This window comes from Dasypus novemcinctus, chromosome 7 (assembly GCF_030445035.2).
Source record: "Dasypus novemcinctus isolate mDasNov1 chromosome 7, mDasNov1.1.hap2, whole genome shotgun sequence".
Lineage (NCBI taxonomy): Eukaryota > Metazoa > Chordata > Mammalia > Cingulata > Dasypodidae > Dasypus > Dasypus novemcinctus.
In genome coordinates, this window is record NC_080679.1 from 4,934,055 (window position 1) to 4,947,769 (window position 13,715).

Genomic DNA, 13,715 nt, shown 5'->3' on the forward strand with positions numbered 1-13,715 from the left:
GCGGGTGGCTCGTCCAGTCCACGTCCAGCCTGCTCCCCTCTGCGCGGCGGGCGGGCCGGGCGGGCCGGGCGGCTGCTGACTCAGCAGAGCTGTGGGTTGGAAGGCGCTGTCGACGCAAATGACATAGAATCGAAGGCGGGAGGATTCATTTAGGTGATTTTTATTAATTCCTACAACCCCCAAAATGGACAGTGGGAGGAACTGGGAAGTCAGGGTCAGCAGGACCATCCAACAAACAGGACGTGCAATTCTTTTTCAGTCTTGATTATCTTTGTATAATTTTTTTATCTGTGAATTGTTGAGTCCATTCCAACACACTCAAGAGCCAGATTTTGCTCATCTTGGCATCAAGCTGATGTGTGTTTAGGATCTGAGCAAAACTAAAGAAGTAACAAGTTAAAGGAGTAAAACTTAAAGAGTAAAGAGGCAACATACTATTTGCAAGAGTCTGTTTCAAAACAAACACAGATGAACAAAAGCGCTCTGCCGTGAGCTGACCGCGTGCTCAGCTGGCCCTGGCTGGAGGCCGGAGCGGGCATCGGATTGGCACGTGCGGAGATGGATGCATTTCCAGACCACCCGTCAGCCGAGGGGGCACCCCGTGCTGACGGGGGGCTCCTCTTCCAGCCCTCTGCAGCTGCCTTCCCTCGCAAAGGTGCTGGTGGTAGAAATGTCTCCCATAGAGCAGGAAGAGCAGGAACCGGTCTTGGGGGCCGCTGTGACCCCCACGTGTTTGCTTTTAGTGCACAAGTCAGAAACGATGGAGTCCTCCTTCTCAGTCCCTCCTGAGACCCGGCGTTGCACAACCTAAGCCAGAACATTCTAGGCCAGGAAGCTGGACGGGCCCTTAGCTCCCAGTATTCGTCTGGAGTGTCCACTGGTCCCTGGCCGTGGACAGGTGGACACCAGCCAATGCCCAGCGGCGATGGCCAGTGCCTGGGCCCCCCTTTGCTCCCGGGCCTTATGGGTGGAAGGGGAAGGAGGCAGGCCACTGCTGCTGGGTCGTGCTGTGCTGCCTTAGCTCAGGTCACTGCCAAGAGCAGGAGGAGGGAGGCCTGTGGACGGTGGCCCTGGCCTCCGCGTTCACCCGGGTTCCCGCAGTGATCCCCCTGGCTGCAGCTTCCAGTTCCTTTCAGTGTCTCTTTGAAAGTGACGGATGGGTTTCCTAGAGCGGCCACTGCCAGCGACACAGGCGGCGGCTTAAAATAACAGGCATTTGCCATCCTTCAGGTGGGGAGAGCTGCACCCCCCCAAACACCCGACGGGCCCTGCCTTGGGGGGCTTCCGGTGCTCCTTGGCTGTGGCTGTGTTGCCCTCCCCCCCACTTCACACAGCTGTACCCTCCCCTTGGGTGGCTTTTCATCTTCTGTCCCTTGTAAGGACACTTGGATTTGGGGCCCACCCAGAAAACGTGGGACGATGCCGTCTCGAGTTCCTTAACCAATTACAGCCGCAAGAACCCTATTTCCAGGTAAGGGCCTCTTCGCAGGTCCAGGTAGACACGTCTTTCGGGGGAGTTTCCACTCAACGGTTGTTAAGACGTCAATATATCAAAGAAAGATTGTTTTATCCCTCCACAAAATGGTCAAGCGTTACAATTTTTAGCAAATAGTGGTCTAATGATATTTTTGGTGGAAATTTTGAGTACACTACCCATTAGGACGTTTTGCATGTTGGGGAAGAATTCAAAAGAACTTGAACAATAAGGAGCATGTGCTGCTCCACCTCAATGGAGAGGCCACAGGTTTCAGGGCCTTCAGGAGAAGGTCGATCCAGCACCCAGGGACAGAGCGAGGCTCAAGGGCCGCAGGCTCCCTGCTCCATTCTGCGTGGCTGGGAGCTCCCCGGGGTGCACAGGCTGAACCCTGAAGCTCAGGGGCCACCTCGCTGCAAGCCCCGCCCCGGGAGGAGGTGGTCGTTCCCAGCTTCACACCCTCCAGTCGCCTTCTGGTCTCTTCCCCTGGCCCAGTTACTTTGCAAAGGCCCCCAAGCCGCCCCAGATGTCCCAGGCCCCTTGCAGGTCGGCTACAATCTTGGAGGGCACTTCCCGAGGGCCTCCTGCCCTGATTCCAACCCCTCTGGGCACCCTGTTATTAGCCCAAGGTTTTGAGCCCCGGGGCTGGGGTCTCCGGGAGGAGGGGCACATCCTGCAGGTGGCGTCTCAGCCCCACACCTCGGCAACCTGCTGTTTCCAACCTCAGGGGCCTCCGGGCCCCCCCAAGGGCCAGGCCTCCCACCCCACTCGACGCAGCCACGGCCAGGGCAGAGCCCACCCCCTGCCCACGCGTGAGCCCCTGCCCACGCCTCGTGTCCACCCCACTCCCCCTCACACCTCCCCATCCTCCCAGCCGGGCACCTCGGGCTGGGGTTAGTGGAGCCCCTGCCCCCACAGAGGGTACCCGGACCCTCGCCCCTCTCCTTGGCACACCCTTTCCTGTGCACCCTCATGAGCCCCAGCCTGAGCTCCCCAAGGCCACGGGCCCCACGGGGACACCCACCTGCCCAGGCTGCTTCCCCTGATGCCGCTGGGCACAGCTCTTCTCCCCCGTGCACCCTGCCGAGTGGGGGCCACCCCACTGTCTGTCCCCCTGCCACTTGCTGCACCCTTGCTAGGCATTCACCGACTGCACCCTCAGCCCTGGCCCCAGCCCTCCCAACACCTCCCAGACAGTTCACCTCCATGTCCCCTGGCTGCCTCCAACCCAGGGCATCCCGACCCTGACATGTCGTCTCTGGGTGCCAGCTGCCAGCCCAGCCCTTGCCGCGCAGCACCTGCTTCTCCAGTCAGCCTGCCACTAGGGCAGCCGTTGCTCTCTTCCTCCAAGTCTTCTGTGGCTGCCATTGCTCCAACACGAAGTCCACAGCCCTTGGCTCATTGAGCCAAGACCTAAGACCCCTCTGCTCAGGCTGCGTCCCCGCCGCATGTCAGGACTTGAGCCTCCCTGAGCACGGCGGGCAGCATTTTGGATCCACTGCTCTGGGTCCCTCTGCCCAAAGGCTGCATGTGGCTCTGGTCTCGCCCAGGGAAGCCCAGAAATGCAACTTCCTCCGTCTGGAGCTGCCCCCGTGCCCCTCCCATTTTCTTGCTCTTTTTTTGGTTTTGTTTGCTTTTTGTTGTTGTTTTGTTTTGTTTTTCTATTTTGTTTTAAATGTTACATTCAACAAATATAAGAGGTCCCCACATACCCCCACCCCCCTCACCCCACTCCTCCCACATCAACAACCTCTTTGATCATCGTGGCACATTCATTGCTGCACCACATGGATAGTGGTTTACAGTGCAGTTGACACTCTCCCCCAGTCCACCCAGTGGGCTGTGGCAGGACACACAATGTCCAGCTTCTGTCCCTGCAGCACCACCCAGGACCACTCCAAGTCCTGAAAATGCCCCCACATCACATCTCTTCTCCCCTCTCCCTGCCCTCAGCAGCTCCTCGGCCACTTAAACATCAGTCTGAAGGGAGCCCTGCCTCGGGGAGCCCAGGCGCCACTCAGCAGGCGGCTCCCAGAGTCACACTGAGGAGGTAGGAGCAGAGGGGTCCTGCGTGCCGGCCTCCCCAGCTGGCGAGACCCCCGCTTTCCCCGCTGAGGAGGCCGAGGCCGCCGCCTGCCTGGCGCAGTCGAGCTCCTGCTAACAGCCGCTCACTGTTTTTAAACAGAAACTGAAGAACGTTTGGGAGTTGGGATGTGTGCAGAGGAAACGTTTTCCTGGAATTTCTGTGCAGAGTGGGTGGGGAGTAGGTCCGTGTGAAGGGGTAAGTTCAGAGGACGGCAAAGGGGGCCGTGGGAGGGGCGGGGAGGCCGGCTCCAGCCTGCGGGCCCCGGCCTCTGGGTGTGGAAATTCGCCAAGTGCTTAGACAGCCGCACTCAGCCGGAGCCAGCCGAGAAGCGCCGTCACAGCACGGGGGCCTCCACGCGGGCGACGGGCCCGTGGGCGAGAAGGCGCAGGCGTCCGTGGCCCAGAGCTTGTGCGCAGGTGATTGGACTCAGCGTCACGGAGGCCCCACAAGAAACGTAGAATGGGGCTTCCTCCCTACGTCCCAGCTGGGGAAACCGAGGCCTCTGCGTACTCCACGCGCCCCAGGCTGAAGCAGGCTGTGAGTGGCAGCCTTGGAACAGAGAGGCTGGGCACGGGGAGACCCCCGGGGCGGCAGAGCGCGAACCGGGTCTGAACTGCCCGGGGCTTGGTGAGTGCCTCACCCTCTGCACGCAGCAGGGGGGCACCGGGGCCGAGGAGGGGCCTGCCTCCATGCCCCTCCCAGGACCCCTCCTGGCCAGCACAGACTGTGGGTTCGAATCGCACCTCCGCCCGCCATCCTGGCTGTGCGCTTTGGAGCGCGAGCCCTTTGCGGGCAAACGTCCGAGGCTCCCTGCCCCAGCACGCCGGCCCTTGTCCGTGTCCACCCACACGTGTCGTGCAAAATTAAGAGCGGAATGCACGCACTCGACAGTAGTGCTCCAGGCGCCCAGCCCGTGGCGCTCAGCCTCCTTGTTTTCCTTCCGGCATCAGGTCTTAGGATTTCGGCAAGTCACCCCTCTAAACGCCTCTAGATTTCGTTCTTGTCCAGGGGGATGAGCCTAATTTGCCCCATTCCAGAGGGGAGTCTTTTTGAGTCTTCAAGTGCCTGGAAGCAGAGCCAGGTCTGACGGTGGTGGACGCTCAACCCTTTCGGCTGTGTCGTTTGTCTTTCTAGGGGAGCTTGGAGCGTCTACAGATACAGCAATCAGACCTTCTTCCCCCCTTGAATCAAACCTTGACTTTGAAGACCTCGCCTTCGAAAGACCCAAAGACACCGGGAAACCACTTAGAAGTGGCGGAAGTCTCAGAGCCTAGCTCTGGAAAGGTGACAGAGAGGCTCCAACTGTTCATTTCATTTGCCACCTTGGGAAAGGAACGCCCCTAACTGCAGTGGACTATTCCCAAGACACACGGAGTCGGAGGCCCACAGGCCAGGCGGGCGTGGGGGCAGATGACCACATTCGGTCCCTGGTAGGGCCGTTCTAAGTAGAAGCTCAGCTTGGAATACTTTCGTGCCAATTTTCAAAAGAAGTTTTGCTCTGAGGGGGGCTTTGGGTTTTAACAGAGAGGTGGCGGGTTAGAGCATGGCTCACGTGGGCTCGACGTGACATCTCAAGGTGACTCGCTGAGAGGGGTCCTCTCTTTACAGCTGTGATTCCACAAGCAGCCGAGGGCTCTCTTCTCTCCATCGTCAAGTCTCCATGGAGAATGGTCGCCGACAGGCAGACGTGCTTGCGCTCCATCCCACAGGTGGGGAGGGAACAGGTGGCAGGAGAGGTGACAGAGGGGGGGCTGCTCACCTCTGTGTCCCAGCGGGAATTTCGGTCTAGGAACGGTGCCTCCCCATGCCTCGGGCCCCATGAGCTCTTGGCACGTCTGGGCTCGTTTCTCCTCGGCTCTGTCCCATCCATTCTATTCTCAGCAAAACAAGCGTGGCCGGGGAACTTTCCAGCTTGAACGGTTGTGAGGGAACACTCGGTCCAGGCCTGTGGCTTATGAAAGAGGAAACTGAGGCACAGCTGGGGGACGAGATCCAGGCCACTCCCTTCCCTGACCCATTCTGGCTGCTGCCGGAGGGCTGGGCTGATGTGTTTCCCACATCACCTGTCTAACCGTGACCACACCTGGAGGAGGCGTGGTAGGGCCCCCGTGGCGGGTGGGGGCCACGCCCACAGCCCCAGAGCAGATTGGATTGAGGAGGATGGCTCTTAGGGCACAGAGACCTCCAAAGCCCCACGGGGGTCTTTAAATCCAGAGCCTCCCCCCATGCATTAAGAGCCGGTCCTGCCCGTTGCCCTTTCCTGGGCTCATTCCCGGTCACCTGGTGGCCTGGGCCCGCAGTCGGGGGCCTCGAGGGAGGCAGCGGCACGAGGGCTCAGGGCAGAGGGGGGAAGGCAGGGCCGCCTGCTTGGAATCACCGTCCATCGGCCTGTCTGTGCCTTGATGTCCTCACCTGTGAACTGGGAATAAGAAGAATGGGCGGGAGAGCCCCTGATACCCCAGTTTTCATGTCCTTCATCCTCTGAGCTACAGGATGGTGAAAGCAAGGAAAGGCAGCCACAAAACGGGGATGTGCGCCCATGAACTGACCATACGTCGTGTGTCCCCGCTCGCTTGTCCCCAGTGACTGCCCAGCCCCCTTGGTGACGCCTGCGGGGTCAGCCTCTCCTGGCTATTGGATCCGATGACCAGGGACACCCGAACACCGAGAGGAGTGCTCGCAAGGGACCCGGCTGGGGCCACGGGGAAACTGACAGACTCTGAAACACTTTTGTGAAATGATCCTCCTTTTTATGGCCACATAAAAATAAAAGAAGAGCTATCCTGCTGTCACGTAATCTTTAAGTTTAACCTTTTAATCTCAGCTATCGCTCTGTCTACTGATCAGTCATCTACCAGCCGTCTGTCCGTCTATCATCCTAATACTAAAAGGCTTACAAAGAAAAACAGCAGTTTCCCCTTCCCCTTCGCATCCCAGAGCCCAGGTGCACTACTCTGAACTCTTCTGCCTCTGCTCTGGTGTTTGCCTGTGTTCTAAAATAGTCAGTTTGTGATGCCCTTTATTAATATTCCAGTACTAGACATTCTCTCTTGACTCTCTCCGATGAAATTTGTGGATTTCGCTCTTTTACACCCCACCTTCCCGCATGCTTCCCCTCCCCGTTCTCAACCCCAAATTAAGTCTCAATTATTAGTTAAATCAACTTCACTGTTCCTATGATTGCAGCTGTGTAAATATTCATTACAACTGAATCATGTATTGTACTGTAATCCCATTTCTTTTAAAGCTTTTTTGGTTTTCCTGGAGTTACCATTGTTTCTTTTCTTTTTTTTTTTTGATGTGTGTAATTTTCCACGTACCTAACATTAATTTATTCCCAAACTTTGCTAAAAGACTGGAAAACTCCTCTTGATTTATGTAAAATATATAAATAAAAATAAAATAAAAGGTATCAGTAATCTCTCAGTTCAGCTTTTCTCCTTGCAGACCTCTCCGTTGGAAGACGTGCCTAACGCTGCACGTTAGACCCCCCGCCTGTCAGAACTCACGCTCAGGGCTCCCCTGCGCCGCTCTCCCTTGTCTATTTTAGGATCAGGCTTTGGCTCTCCCTGGAACTTCTTTGGTTTATGCCTAGTTTTGGTGGAGCCTCTGCTGGAAGGGCAGAAGGGAGGTGAGCTGCGGGCCTCCCAGACCCCCTCCCTAACCCTTCGGTGCCCACCTGCTGCGTCAAAGGGCACCTGCCCGCCGGTCAGCAGGGAACCATGGCAGGAGGTGTGCGGGGGGGGCGGGGGGGAGAGGGGGAGGGGGAGGGCGGCGAGGCGGGGGTCCTGATTTCACCAGTGCTAAATGCAGAGCTCCGCCTCAAGAGACCCTCCCCACTGTCTGCTCCGGGCCCCGGCACTGCCAGGGGAGGGGCAGCACGCTAACCGGCTACCGTGCCCTGCCCATACCTCGCCCACCTCCCCTCGAATCACGGCATCTGCACGTGCTCCCCGCTCCTGCGGTGCCCTGATGGGGCTGACAAATCTCCCCACGCCTCGGCCTCAAGCTGCATTAGACGGAGTGTCTGGTCCAGACGCCAGAGTGGGGGTCCCCGGGGCACGGAGGGCAGGGCTCGCTATCCTCTGCCCGCGGTGCTGCAGGGCACTGCTGAACAGCATCCTGACGGACACGCCCTTGCCGGGCCAGGGGCTGGCCTCCGCCGCGCCTGTTCCCGTGAACGGGCCTGCTTCTCCACCCCAGCTCTCCCCTGGGGGGTGCAATGACATCCTGGAAATCCGGGGAGAACTGGGTACAGAAGTTGCCCCACCCTCCTGCCGGTCCCGAGCCATCTGGGGATGGGCAGCCCAGGGGGCCAGGCTCTGGGGTCCCTTTCGCTGACCTGTCTGGTTCCCACAGCCTCGACCTCCAGCTGAGCTCCACCAGTCCCGAAGGCGACACTTAGCCCCCTCACCTGCCTCCCAAAGGGTTAGAACCCCAGCAGGGAGGAGGACGGCTACGTCCCGGCCACCCGGACTTCCCAGCACCGGCGTCTGCAGGGTCTTCTCCTTCTTTCCTCCGCGGTGCTGCTCACTCTGGCGGCCCCTTCGGCCGCGAGAAACTTTCCTTACGACAGTAATTCCTCCCCCCATTTGCTCCTTTTTCTTTCTGGGCCTGCTAATTTCTTGGGGGATGGACCTCCTACACTGATGCTCAAATGCTACCTTTTCTCTTGTTTTTCTTGTCTTTGTCCTTTTTTTTCCCTAACAACTAAGCTTTCCTGGATTTTATATTCCCAAACTGCTACTAAATTTTTCAATCAATCGATTGTATTCTGAGGGAAGCGGATGTGGCTCAACTGATAGAGCATCTGCCTACCACGTGGGAGGTCCAGGGTTCAAACCCAGGGCCTCCTGGCCCGTGTGATGAGCTGGCCCATGTGTGGCACTGATGCACACAAGGAGTGCCATGCCACTCAGGGGTGTCCCCTGCGTAGGGGAGCCCCATGTGCAGGGAGTGTGCCCCATAAGAAGAGCCTTCCAGTGCGAAAAAGGTGCAGCCTGCCTAGGAGTGGGGCCGTACACACGGAGAGCTGACACAGCAAGATGATGCAACAAAGAGACACAGATTCCGGGTGCTGCTGACAAGAATGCAAGCAGACACAGGAGAACACACAGCAAATGGACACAGAGACAGACAACTGGGGTTGGGGGAGGGGAGAGAAATAAATGAAAACTAAAAATCTTAAAAAATAAATAGATCAATAAATAAATTGTATTCTGAATTTGCAGAAGTTCTACTTTCATCCTCTGCATATCCCCTTCGAATAGCCTACCGACAGCAATCTGCAGACGCCGCGTCTTCTAGCGCTAGCACAGCACCTTCGCAGTTTTCCTCGGCCCCCTCTTCTGTTTTGTGGTGTGGCTTGCTGCCGAGAAGGGACTGAGGGGCCCCTCTGGCTCCTGCGGCAGGGCCCCGGGCTCCCGGGCTCTGGGGCTCAGGGAGGAGCCGGGGTGCCTCGGTGTTGGCTGTGCGGTTGCCCCAAATCCTCTCCCCCGGCTGCCCGTCGGGGTTCAGGGACTCCTGGGCTCCAGGGGCTGTCGCCTGGCTCGGCAGGCTGGGGAGGGGGCCGGGTCTGCCCACGCCGCGTGCAAGGACCAGCCGGGCCAAGGCTTCAGGCGCACCTGTCCTCCGGCCGGAGGTTTGGCGGCCCCGGTCCCGAGCACTGCGGGCTTGCCCCTCCCGCTGGTGCCCCCACGAGTCCCGTGTACCTGAGCGCGTGGCCGCTCTCCCCTCCCCTTCCTCTCCCACTGCTGACCGCTCTGCCTGGCGCAGCCCCCTCTCTCTCGTGCCTGGAAAACCTCTTCTTCACATCCGTGTACGAGGGCCGCAGGGGAAGCTGTGCTCCGCACGCGTGCCCTCACTCGTGTTCACGTGGCAACGCTGCCGTCCCTGCTCCCCGTCACACCGATTCCTACGCCCCTCTGGCATCCTGGCAGGCCTCGTCATCCCTGGAGGATGGGTCCCGGCAGCCCCTCCAAACCCTCACGGCCAGAGGGCCCCACTTCCTACTCCACTAGGTCAGTGGGGCGAGCGCCGGCCCTGGACCGCCTGATGCTGGCGAGAGGACGGGAAAGGGTGCGCGGTCCTAGAGGTCCCTGTGCGTGGAGGGGCGGGGAGGGGGGGCAAGAGGCAGACCTGGGTCCAGCCCAGTTGGGGTGCAGGGGCTTTACTCAGCAAGGATGGAGCGGCCCTGGTAGGCAGGAGGTGCGGCTGCAGACCCGGGGGCTCGGGAACAGGGGCCGGGGCCGGAGGAGGACGGCCAAGCCCACGGGGGGCTCGGGCACGGGGGCCGGGGCTCAGAGAGGACCAAGGCAGCAGGGGGTGTGCCACATGTGCATGTACACGCATCATACACGTACCATGAGTGTACTGTGCACGTGTGTGCGAACGTGTACATCTACACACACCCACATGCATGCACACACGTCTGTGCACGTATTCCAGGAAGCCTGGCATCTGCCCGCCCTTGTCTTGGAGTCTGGGTGGGGGTGGAGATGGGTAACAGATCCAGTTTCCATGGCAACAAGTGTCCATGTGACTCCAAGCTGCGCGCCTGGCTCCCAGAACTCCCAGAGTGGGGCCAGTCGTCAGGAGAGGCCCAGGAGAGGCCAGGGCTGGGGGAAGAACAGGCCCCGATGTGCCAGCCTGGGCGGGTGGGCGGGGGGCTGGGGGCAGGCTGCAGCCGAGAAGGGCCCAGGGATGTGGCAGGCTCAGGCAGGGCCACGCATGGCCCCCGGGGACCGGGAGGGCCCAGACCCCAGAGCAAGGGGGGCTTGTGTCCGGGGGGGACTGGGCCGAGGAGGGGTCTGAGTTCCTGGGCTATGATCCCAGGGACTTGGGCCTTGGGGTCACATCTCCAATCCCCCGCTGAACTCCTGACCCCTAATTGTGCACCCCGCTTCTCGGTCACCCACAGGCTCACCCCTCGCTGGCAGCGCACCCCTGGTTCCCTGTCTCTGTGTGGCCATGCCCGTCAAGCCTGCTGCTGCAGGCTGGGTGCACAGAGGGTCCTGGGCTGGTGCCCACAGGGGGACGTGGGGCTGGACTCTGAGCAGGGCACCAGGAAGGGGAAGGAGGAGTTTTAAATCCAGGAAGCAGCTCTCCGGGCCATCCTGTCTGGGAGATGCGCGCCTCAGGGCTGGGTGTGCTTTCTCTCTCGAATCTCTCAGGGGAGGCGCGTCGTGTCCTCCCCGGCTCTGATGCTTCTCCCAGGTGCCAAGGGCAGGCCCTCTGACCGAGGAGGACCGCAGCTCCCTTTCCATTTTCTCCAAGTCTCCGCTCAGTGGACATGGGCGCACATGTGTGCACGGGCCGGCTGAGGCTCGCCCTGCAGGGACCTGGTGCCCAGGACAGATGCACGGAGCCCCCCGGGCGGTGCCAGCCTGAAGGCAAGCAGGCACTGCTTCAGCCAGGTGACAGCTCTTGAGGGCAGGCTGGCGTGTTCGGAGCTCCTGCCATCTCAGTGCGTGGAGGGCAAGGGAGAGGGGGCAACAGAGGGCTCTCAGGCCACCACGTCCTGCCAGAGGCCCTGGGAGAGCCGCCTGGGTCTGCGTGGGGTCTGTGTGGCCCCTCGGGCCGTGGACAGCTCCATCCCACAGTCCCTGGGGCCACCTGTTCCCCCACGAAAAGCCCCGGAGGCTCAGGGCTGTGACCCAGTGCCTTGCAGCCCCCAAGCTGGAAGCACTCATGCGTGGGGTACGCCCGCAAGCCCCCACTGGCACCACAGATACTGACATGCTCAGGGAGACGGTGAGCAGGGTGGGGGGCCCGCTGTCCCTCACAGAGATGTGGGGGCCCTGGTTTCCCTACCCACCTGGACCAGTCCCCAGGCAGCTTCTCCTAAAAGGGTTTCTAGGCAATGGCTCCATCCTTACCTGAACAAACAGGTGCTCTCCTTAGCCACACCCACGCCACTGGGCACACGGTGCCAGGGCGTAGAAAGGTGGACGTGGAAATCGGGATTAGTGTGGGGAAGCGACGCGCCCAGAGCTAACTACGACCTGTCCGAAGATGGGCTGACGCAGTGGCACGGATATCGCACCGGGGAGCCAGAACCCCCGGGGGGGAGGCGGAGGGAAGCTTTGTGAGCTGGCATTAGCCAGCCCTCCCTTGGACCAGGAATGGACACAGGACAGGTGAGGAGGAAACAGCCCAGAGAGTGGCGGGCTCCAGCAGCTGGGTGCCAGGTCATGGGAGGGGCCAGAGCAGACCCCGCCCGCCGTCCCCGCAGGGGCCTACCCCACCCAAGACTCCTGTGAGTCTGCAGCGCACTCCCCGTCTCAGACCGCCTCCCGCCCCTGTCGAGGTGACGATCTGCCCCCCGTGCCGGCGTCTCGGGCCCCGTGTCTGGTGCCGTGAGGTCAAGAGAACAGAGGCGCAGGCGGGGCTGTGCTGACACCTTTATTGGCCCTGGGAAGGGGAGCAGTACACACGACCACGCCGCAGCCAGTGTGGGAGGGTCTCAATAAATAAAACAAACAAGCAACATATACACTGAAACAGCAAATACAAAGGCCGGGGAGCTGAGCAAGTCACGGGAAAGAAGAAATTACTAGGGGCATGGCAGCCAGCGTTCCAGGCTTACTTGAATCGATCATGCGGAGGGCTGGGGTACGCAGGGAACTCAAAGTTTTTCTCTGAGAGCCTTGGTCCAGTTTAAACAGTACTGTACAAGAATGCATTTTTGTTTTATTAAAAAAATATACATTAAAAAAGGCACTTAAAAGGAAATACAATTCCAAAATCCAAGTTCTCGTAAATGTTTTCCTGAATCTAGAGATTTTTTTTCAGAAAAAAATACAAACCCCCCCTCCCAAAGGAAAAAAAAAAAACAAACGAACAGAAGGAAAATCCGAACAGCGACAAGGATGACAAGGAGAATGTTGCCGGCAAGAAAAACCTGTAAATGCCACTTCAGGTTTGGGGATGGTCCCTGGAGAGAGGCGGGGGCCCGGGGAGCCCGCGGCTGCAGCTGTCCCTCTCCTTCGCTGGGCTGCACAGCAGAGGCCGGAGGGGGGCTCCTTGAGGTTGTCCAGGTTTCAGAAGTTACAGGCTTGGACGCATCCCAATTCCACTTCAGCCTCACACACACGGTTTGGTCTGGAAAACAAAGAAGGCGGACGGTGAGGCCCCCAGTGCTTGGCCCCCCGGCACGTGCTGCCGCTCTGGGAGGAGGCCCCAGGGTGGGGCAGGACAGGAGGTCCACGGCAGCCAGGGACGCCGCTGCCTCCCAGCAGAGGCGGGAGGTGTTGCCGGGGCAACCGGGGCACCCACCCCCACCCGCCTCCACCCCCCACTCTTGCACCCAGAGTCCCCCTGCTGCCATCTGCATCCCCGGAAGGCTTCCTCCGCACGGGGCTCCCCGAGGGCGGGCTGACCGTGGGTACGTAACCCCCAAAGAGCAGTGCTGCGGCAGTGCAGGTGGCTGCTGGAGCTCAGGGCAGTGGCGGCGAGGAAAGCCCGATTCGGGGGGCCGAGGAGAGAAGAGGAAGTGAGGGTGCAGAGAAATGGGGCAGCTGCTGGGGCCAGGAGCTGTCAAGGGAGGGACTTAAAAAATATCTGATTTTTGCAATAATTATAGATTCCTAGCAAAAAAATGTAGTTTGGCCCCAGTTTCCCCTGCAGTATCAGCTCGCGCAGCTATAGCGCAATAGCGAGCAAGCGCAAGGGCTTTTTTGGATTTCGCCAGTTATATCTGCGCTCGTGTGTGTATGCAGCCATACCCAAGTTTATCACGTGCGACCACAATCAAGACACACCCCTGTTCCCTCCTGCTCATTTCACTGATTTCTTACATCCGTGGTGGCCAAACAAAATGCACCTGTGAGCAGATTCTCCCGGCCGGCTCCCAGCACTGTCTCTGACTTTCACAGGACTTTGGAGGGAGAAAAGCTTCCCTGGAGTAGCGTGGCGCCTCTCCCCCCACCCCTCGCCCACCCGACGTCGGAAGCCCCCTGCGCAGCGGCCCTGCTTCCCCTGCTAGGGCTTTGCTGTTGAGTCCAGCCTGTCGCCAAGCAGGGGGCACTGCCGAAGGACGACGCCGCAGGGGAGGGCGGACACCAGGACAGTGAGGTCCTCGGGGGTCCAGTGGGCACGGGCCGCAGCCCAGGCATTCTTACTCGTGCTGGAAAGACGGCGGGAGGCAGGGGTCCG

General features: G+C 59.8%; 1 protein-coding gene across 1 annotated transcript in view; it reads right to left on the minus strand.

Moving 5' to 3' along the window:
- Positions 1-11,949: 11,949 nt before the first annotated feature.
- TWIST2 (twist family bHLH transcription factor 2) overlaps positions 11,950-13,715 on the minus strand; it is a 51,257-nt gene continuing 49,491 nt past the window's right edge. The window contains exon 2 of the mRNA XM_004455607.4: positions 11,950-12,662. The gene's annotated coding sequence lies outside the window, so the exon portion shown is untranslated. The remainder of the gene's footprint in view (positions 12,663-13,715) is intronic.